We start from the raw sequence: 8554 nt of genomic DNA on the forward strand, positions 1-8554 counted from the left end.
ACAAGTGGACAATGACTTTGGCTCAGGTCACCTCAGAAAGTTCAGCTGGACATCCCGAATATTTCAACACCTGCTTACTGCCTGACAGAGCGCCACAACTCACTGCTCCCTGACCCCTTCCACAAACAGGCATACATGGCATACAGACTTAATACACATGGACACCCAGGCCCTTATCTGATTCCATGTCTTCATAGACATACTTGTTCTCACATACAAGTCTCATCTGCCACATACCTGTGACATAAAGGCAGAGCCTCCCCCTAACATATCACATATAGACCCTATAGACTCCATACCCCAGCACATGCATTGCAGACATAGACACACTAAACATACAATATTCTAACATGTCCATGTTCTCTCTATATATTTCATGTTATATGTATGTATACCACACATGTACCTATAGCTAGCTACTCATTCACCCACACATATCCAGGCCTCTACCAACACTGATCCCTATGTTTTCGAAGCAAAGTTCCCAAGCTCTTTTTTTTTTCTTTCCAAGACGGACTTTCTTCGTGTACTCCTGGCTGTCCTGGAGCTCACTCTGTAGACCAGGCTGGCCTCAAACTCACAGAGATCTACCTGTCTCTTTCCTTTCAGTGCTGAGATAAAAACTTGTGCTGCCATTGCCTGACGTTTTTCTTTTGGTTGTTGTTTTTGAGACAAGATCTTTTTGTGTAACATGTAGCCCTGACTATTCTGGAACTCACCATGCTGGCCTCGAACTCACAGAGATCCTCCTGAGTGCTGGGATTAAAGGCATGTGCCACCACTCCTGGTGGCAAGTTCTTATATCCATAGGAATCTTTGCCCTTTGAGCTGGAAGGAGACAGAGACTCAGAGAGGAAGTTGGAGAAGAGTTGACAATGTCTCCATTACTCCAACCCAAACATATCTACATGGCCCATAGGAAAGAAGGAAGACTGGCCTTTCCCCTACTACCCTATGAACCATTGTGTGTTCCTGACGTCAGGGACATGGAGTTCTGGCAGGAGATCCAGCATGATGCCTGGGCTCTGTATCTACTCTACAAGATACCCTGGAGACTACAGTCCCAGTCAGCAGCCTGGAAGCCAACCTGTGCCTGGCCCACCAATGCCACGGGGGCAGAAGAAGCCCTTGTGCAATAGCAGTTGACCCAGGGGACCAGAGGCCAAGGCAAAAGGCTTCATAGTCCTCACGTTGCAGGCGCTGAACCTGGACAGTCACAGCTTGGTTTCCTGTCATTCCCACATTGGATCTCCTTTGCATCTTATTCTCTTCAGGCATGGAGGATAGAACCAGGGCCTGAGTGCATCAGGCCATAGAAATACACCTTTGCTCCTCTGTATCCACTCAGACACGGAGCCAGGGAGATTAAACCTCATAGCCAGTAAATGGTAGTTCCTTCTTCTTCTTTTTTTTTTTCTTTAGTCAGGGTCTCACTATGTAGCCTTGGTTGGCCTGGAACTCACTGTTGGCAAGGCTGGCCTTGAACTCACAGAGATCCACTTGCTTCTGTCTCTTTAGTGCTGTGGTTAAAGGCACCACCAAGCCTGGCCATGGTAGTCTCTGACATTGAACTTGGACTGTTGGTTCCCAGGGCACTCAGAGTATCCTGAGGGCTAGAATGCTGGCTGTGGCTAGGTGGTCCCAGACCGGGGTAATGACTGCAGGCTATGGGAAGCTGTTTTAGGCTTCTCATTTCCCATCCTCCCTGACTAGGAATACTGAGACAAGGGCCTTCTCCTAAGGGAAGTAAAATTGGGGATCAGGAGAGTGGGGAGACGCTTGGCTGTGCTAAGCTCTTAACAGACTGGGATATTGAGTCAACGCTGGCAGCAGGCCAAGACTAGAGCCACAGTTTGAGGCAGGTCAGGGCTAGAATCAGAGTTGGAACTAAATCAAGAACCAGGCCCAAAGCTACTGCCACTGGCTGGAAGAGACGCAAGCCAGGACAAGGGGCTGAACCAGACCTGGGAGGGAGGAGATGGAGACCCAGAGAAAGGTGGTCTGACCACGTGTTGGCGAAACCTCATTGGAATGTCAGGTGCAGCGCTGCGAACAGAGGGAGGAATGCGGGTGCTCACCTGTCTACAGAGGTGACGGGTTTATCATGGCAAAGGACCCTGCATGGAGCTACGCCTGAATTGTGGTCCAAATGTCAGTTGGCAGAGTTGGGTAAGAGAGATCAAAGCGGGAAGAAACCGTGGAAGGTGGAATCGGTGTTCGGAGCCAAGATCCTAAAGCAAGAAAGCCCAGAACAGGGTCTGTTCTGAAAGGGTAGGCAATCTTTCTACCTGGCTAATGTGCGCAGCTGGGCTCAGGACAGTGGCGTTAGCTCTGATGATAAGAACTCGCAGACTCTGGTGACTTGGTGAGGAATGTGAACTTTATTCAGAGGGCAAGGGGATATCACTGGCAGACGTCAAGGGTGGTGATGTGGTCAGAATCGTGTTGTAGAAGAGCCCTCTGGCTGCTGATACCAACAAGGAACTGACAGTGGGGAGACCAGAGAGGCAGCCAACGACACAGTCAGGCCAGGAGTCCCAGATGGAGAGTCACTCATACGTAATGGGAAAGAGGGCAGATGCTGGGTCTGTAGAGAGGCAGGATCTACAGGCTGTGGCGATCCTCTGGAGGTGGGTGTGAAGGAGAGGAAGGCTGGAAGCCCATTGCAGAATGGGGCCACATCGGGAGAAATTAGAGGGCAAGCTTGTCCTTCCAGCTCTGCCTTTCACTAGCTGTATGTCCTTGGACTGTGACTTCTGCTCCCTGAGCCTCAGTTTTCTCTTTTACAGAACGGGAAAAGTTCTATTGCCTCCAGAGGAAATGCACGAGGGCTAGACAATACATTTCTGAAGGTGAGCCATGAGGGTGAGCTGTGAGGGTGAGCCATGAGGGTGAGCCATGAGGGTGAGCGAGCCATGAGGGTGAGCAAGCCGTGAGGGTGAGCCGTGCATAGCCAGTTATTGCATCTGGTCTCCGGCTCCCAAGCAAGATGCCGGCTGACCGACCTCAGCCGTGTTCCTGAGAGCTCCGGGAAGTGAGGCACGAACAGTCTGAGGAGTTGGCATGGCAGCCCTATCACTCCTGGCTGAGAAGAATGTCCTGGAATCCTATTTGCTCACACTCCAGCCAACTGGGTCCTTCCCCCTCTTCCCAGCAGGGTCCCACAGCCCATCAAGTGGCCCTGGATGGCTGGAAGAGCACTCAGAGGTCATGAACTTGCCTGGAACCTTGCCCCACCTCATCCTTTGTCTGACCACAGCAGGACCCAATCAAAGTCCCCTTGGCCTACTCCATAGTCCACCTCTGCAGTGAGATACCAGGAGCAGCCCATTTCTGTAGGATGGAGATATTTCCAATGCCTCTCCTCCTTTGACATCTTCCCAATTCTCTTCAATATACTTTCTTAACTACAAATGGATTCTCATGGCTGGTCCTACCTGACTCTACACACAATCCTGGGGCTGGTGGTACCCCTCACTCTGTAGACCAGACTGGCCTCAAACTCACAGAGATCCCCCTGCCTCTGCCTGGGCTTACCTCTGTGCTGGGATTAAAGGTATGGGCCACCACAACCTGGCCCAACAATGACTCTTAAACCCAGCTCCCTCTCCTGGCCACTGGAGGTCTATTGGCCCATCACTCTCTGTGTTACTGACCCAGATTCTCTGCCCCTCTGACTCTCTCAGGCTACAAGGTAGACCCTTCTCTAGACCCTCAAAACAGTGAATGCGACCACCTCTTGCCCATTCTCCCAAACCAGAGACACAAACATCAGTCTCGCCTCTTCCCAGCTCCGTGTTCCGTCAGTCCTATTTTTTAAGCAGCTGTCTGTCTGCTGTCCTCTCCACTCCCCATGTGAGATGGCTACATCTCCCCTGTTACAGACTCCTGGCCTCAGGGCCAGTTGTGCCAACTCGGATCTTTTCCTTGGTTTGGGGACTCCCATGGGTACACACGGTGCCCCACTATGACATATTTTAAAATTCTTTTATTACAAAATTGTCCCAGAAGGCCATTTTTGAGAAAGGTCAACCATTCAAGGATCCCAACCAAAAAACAAAACAAACAAACAAACAAACCAGTGTTTCAAAATAATTTTATCTTTCAGATCCTTGTAACAGGGAATTGCCCAAGAGGTTTTCTTTAAACTTATATGACAATTAACATCATTTTGCAAGAGGACACTCGAAAATACAATATGAGAGAAAGAAAGAGAGAGAGTCGCCTCTAGGATAACCCAACAGCTTATAAAACACAGTCTTCCACATTTGTCAATTTTTTTTCAAAAGACCCTAAACTCTGAGTTGAAATTTCACAAATTTTAAATGTTGCATATCAATTTGAAAGGTTTTTTAAAAGCATTGTACAGCTTTAGGCTCTCCCACCAATGATCTTCTGTCATAATAAAAATAAAAATTAGTGTTGAAGATCCTTCCCTTGCCTGCTGGCGGCAGTGGATGTGCTGTGCACCGGATTCACCGATTCCAGCACTCTCTAGAGCAATGGAGCTCCCTCCACACTTTCCCTCCAAGGCAGAGAAATGTCTCGGAGCAGCTCAGAGTTCATTTGTCAGTTGCACGCTAGGTTGGTAGAGAAGCCATGATTCCAATCTACTCCGCGGAGACCACCTCCAATTTCGAAGAACCAAAGGCTTATGGGATTATGGGCTCTTTTGCGTTTACTAGTGCCTCTGTTCAGTGATTGACGGGTGAAAGAATAAGCGAACTCCTTGGGGAGTGAAAGAGTAGCAATCCTCTTCTGGTTCGGTCTTTTTCTGCTTGAGAACCCTGAGCAGGGAACTCCCGCCAAGAATGTGCTTAGGGGGTCCTGGTGGCTCAGCGGGGAGCGGGCCTCGCACAATGCAGGTGCTGGCTGCTCCCTCCCTTCCGTTACTTTGAGGCTCAGGACTGTCCCAGCTGCTGCTTCCTGCAGAGCAGCCTTGGGCCTGCCACATCCGGCTGCCTGCATCCCAGCCCCAGAGACCCAGGCAAAGGTGGAGGACCTGGCCATAGGGAAGAGGTGCCCCTTATCAGGCATGGAGCACGTGGCAGTGTCTTGGCTCAGAGAGCTCATGTCCAGACGAGGGTACATTTTCCCGGCTGTGTGACACTCTAACATACTCACTGCTGAACGTGTTAATTCCTTGTCTTTTGCTCTACCACCTCCCTTCTTCCTTCCTTGACACACAATGTCAGGGTAGTGAGGTGTGTCCCTTTAACTTAGTACCTTTTACATCACGGGGCACCTTGTTGGGTATGGAAACAGCCGGCTGAGAGCTTTGCTTGGATGAACTCATTGTGTCTAAGTGGAAGTCAGACCTGATGATACACAAGGATTTACCTGGGTTGGGGAGTGACTCAACAGGAAAGGGTGCCTGTCTCCAAGTCTGTTGATTAAGTTCAATCCCAGGATCCCACGTGTCAGGGGACTCCCACAAGTCACACACAGACAGACACACACACTCACAGACACACACACTCACAGACACACACACACAGACTCTCACACACAGACTCACACACACACAGACTCACACACACACAGACTCACACACACACACAGACTCACACACACACAGACTCACACACACACAGACTCACACACACAGACTCACATACACACACAGACACGCGCACACAGACACACTCACTCGTGATTTTTTTTTTTAAGAAGTGTTCAGAGAGCAGGACGTCAATCTCTGGGTCACAATGATTATGGCGTTGATCACCACCCAGGAGCAAATTAAAAACGGATGATGTTGAGAAAGGCAAGAGGATTTTTGCTCAGAAGTGTGCCCAGGGCCACATGGTGGACGAAGGAGGCAAGCATAAGACTGGACCAAACCTCCATGGTCTGTTTGGGAGGAAGACAGGTCAGGCAGCTGGATTCTCGCACACAGATGCCAACAAGAACAAAGGCATCACCTAGCGAGAGGATACCTGATGGAGTGTTTGGAGAATCCCAAAAGGTACATCCCTGGAACAGGAATGAATGATCTCTGGACTTAAAAAGAAGGGAGAGAGGGCAGACCTAACAGTTTATCTTAAAAAGGCTATTAAGGAGTAATTTATGTCTCATGATTTTTTAATGTGTACCATAATTTAATTCAGACACCAAAATTCAGATCACGAATGGCTAGGAGTGTTTCTGTCACCGTCTCAGAAACGAGAAGACTGGTCTGTGTTTCAGTGTGTACTCCCTGGTCTGTAGCAGGCAATGTCTAAATGTCAGGAAGCAGATGTCTATTCTTGACTCGATGCTATTTTAATTAGAATTCCCTAAGTCAAAGGATGCTGCCTTTTACTATTGAAAGGCACTTACAAAAAAAGAGTGAAAGAAAGAAAGAGAGAGAGAGGGAGGGAGGGAGGGAGGGAGGGAGGAAGGAAGGAAGAAAGAAAAGAAAGAAAGAAAGAGAGAAAGAAAGAAAGAAAGAAAGAAAGGATTCACCTTGTTTTTCCAAGTGGCAACAGACCTGGTCTGTTGGTTAAAGTACCTTTCTCTGGTCATACTGCTAACAGGTGGCACAGCTTAACTCCTACCACTTCACGGTCTCCTTGTATGCTGTGTAGGGTTTTCTGTTTGTTTGTTTGGTTTGGTTTGGTTTGGTTTTTAGGTTTTCAAGACAGGATCTCTGTGTATAGCCCTGACTATCCTGGAACTCACTCCGTAGGCTGGCCTCGAACTCAGAGATCTGCCTGCCTCTTCTTCCCTGGGATTAAAGGCATGCTCCCAGCACTGCTGTGCTCTGAGGCCAGCTTGGAGGCATAGATGAAGGTGGAAGCCAACCCTGGTCCTCAGGAAGCTGCCCTTCTGATGGGAAAGCATGTTCCATCCCAGGAGATGGCTGCAAGACAAGCAGAAAGGCAGGGCTGAACCGGAACAGGTCTCTGGAGCAGGCGGCAGACCCTGAGCCTGAGGCTAGCACCTTCAAGCCATGCTTGGACAATAATAGCACAGCTGTGACTCATTCAAGGGGCTCCCAACAGCCTGGCCTGATGAAATGGACCAATCCCTTCCCAGGGATATCTGTGAGTGTGTCTCTGCAGACCTAGAAAAGCCCAGCCTCTCAGGACAGTGGCTGATGTGAGAAAGACTTAAGCAGGCATTTAGATCAACTTATAGAGGAGGGGAATCAGAAATGGGAAACCCTGGTTTGTAGCTTGTGTGAGTTTGCATGCAGTAAATAGTCTTCCATGGCCAGTTTCAAGTTACCAGTTTTGAAGACAGACAGTAGCATACTCCTCTGTAAGACTCCATGCGTAACAGAGAGGTGGTACCAGTTAAATAGAATAAAAATTAAAACTTCATGTTTAGGGTCATTATATTATTTATTTTGAGACAGGGTGCCATGTGGTTTAGGCTGGTCTTGAACTCACTTCATGCCAAGCAGGACCCTGAACTTTACCTCCCAGATGCTGAGATGACAGGCGTGTGCTACCGTGCCCGCTGCAGTCATTTTTAATAGAGTTGATTTAAGTATAAGTTTGAATGGCTTAATTTTTAATGACTGTATTTAACAACCAGCTCCCATGAGCTCGGAAAATGCAACAAGTGGCTCTCGTCAAGCTGATACAAGCCAGCTCCCACACAGCACTGGGCTTGTATCATCACTCAGCTAGGCAGCTGTGGTCTCTCTGGCTTTATCAGCCTCCTGCTGGCTGGATTTCGCCGTCTCTCTAGCCTGGGTTTCCCTCTAGTGGACAGAAGAGTAATTTTCAAGTAATTCTGCACCTGTGCCCGGGAGCACAGCAACCCAGAGCAAAGTCATGACTCATGGGCAAGAGTTTCTTTCTTTAAAAAAAAAAATGTTTAAATTTATGTGCCTTTGTCTGAATTTATGTGCATAAGAAAGTTCCTTCAAGCTGGGCAGTGGTGGTGCATGCCTTTAATCCCAGCACTTGGCAGGAAGAAACAGGTGGATCTCAGTGAGTTCAAGACCAGCTTGGTCTACAAAGTGAGTTCCAGGACAGCCAGGCTTGTTACACAGAGAAACCTTGTCTCGAAAAACCAATAGATCGATAGATCGATAGATAAATTTCTTTAAGAAAGACCATAGTGCCACAGAGGTGACACACACCTTTTATCCCAGCACTTTGGAGGCAGAGGCAGACAAATCTCTCAAATTGAGGCCAGTCTGGTCTACAGATAGAGTTCCAGGACAGCTAGGGCTACCTACACAGAGAAACCCTATCTCAAAAAACAAAAATCAAGCAAATAAAAAAAGGACAATAGTTTTTCAGTTGTCCTGAGGCACTACACACCCGATATTCCATCCCTGTGGAAGGAATTATCTCCAGAATTTCTGAAACCGTACCCCTCAACTGGAGAAATAGCTCAATGCATAAAGCTTCTGCTATCCACTTGTGAAGACAGGAATTCAGATCCCTTGAACCCACACAGAGCCAAAGACATCGTATGTTTCTGTATTCCCAGAATGCCAGTGATGAGAAGGGTGATAAAAAAACAAGAGAAGCCCAGAAGGCCAAAGGGCAGCTAGTCTGGGCTAAATACCGTGATGTGCAACCCTCACACTTTTATCTCAAAGAAGGTGGAA

At 48.4% G+C, this 8554-nt stretch overlaps 1 long non-coding RNA gene and 1 pseudogene across 1 annotated transcript; both read left to right on the top strand.

Annotated features, from left to right (window-relative positions):
* Nucleotides 1-1939: 1939 nt before the first annotated feature.
* LOC142833899 (uncharacterized) lies at nucleotides 1940-4376 on the top strand. Its single transcript, XR_012907465.1, has 3 exons — nucleotides 1940-2169; nucleotides 2790-2852; nucleotides 3158-4376. It is a non-coding gene; the product is annotated as an uncharacterized LOC142833899 (long non-coding RNA).
* A 223-nt stretch (nucleotides 4377-4599) lies between these two features.
* Nucleotides 4600-6066, top strand: LOC142833326 (cytochrome c, somatic pseudogene; annotated as a pseudogene).
* Nucleotides 6067-8554: the final 2488 nt, after the last annotated feature.

The sequence above is a fragment of the Microtus pennsylvanicus genome, chromosome 13, assembly GCF_037038515.1.
Source record: "Microtus pennsylvanicus isolate mMicPen1 chromosome 13, mMicPen1.hap1, whole genome shotgun sequence".
NCBI lineage: Eukaryota > Metazoa > Chordata > Mammalia > Rodentia > Cricetidae > Microtus > Microtus pennsylvanicus.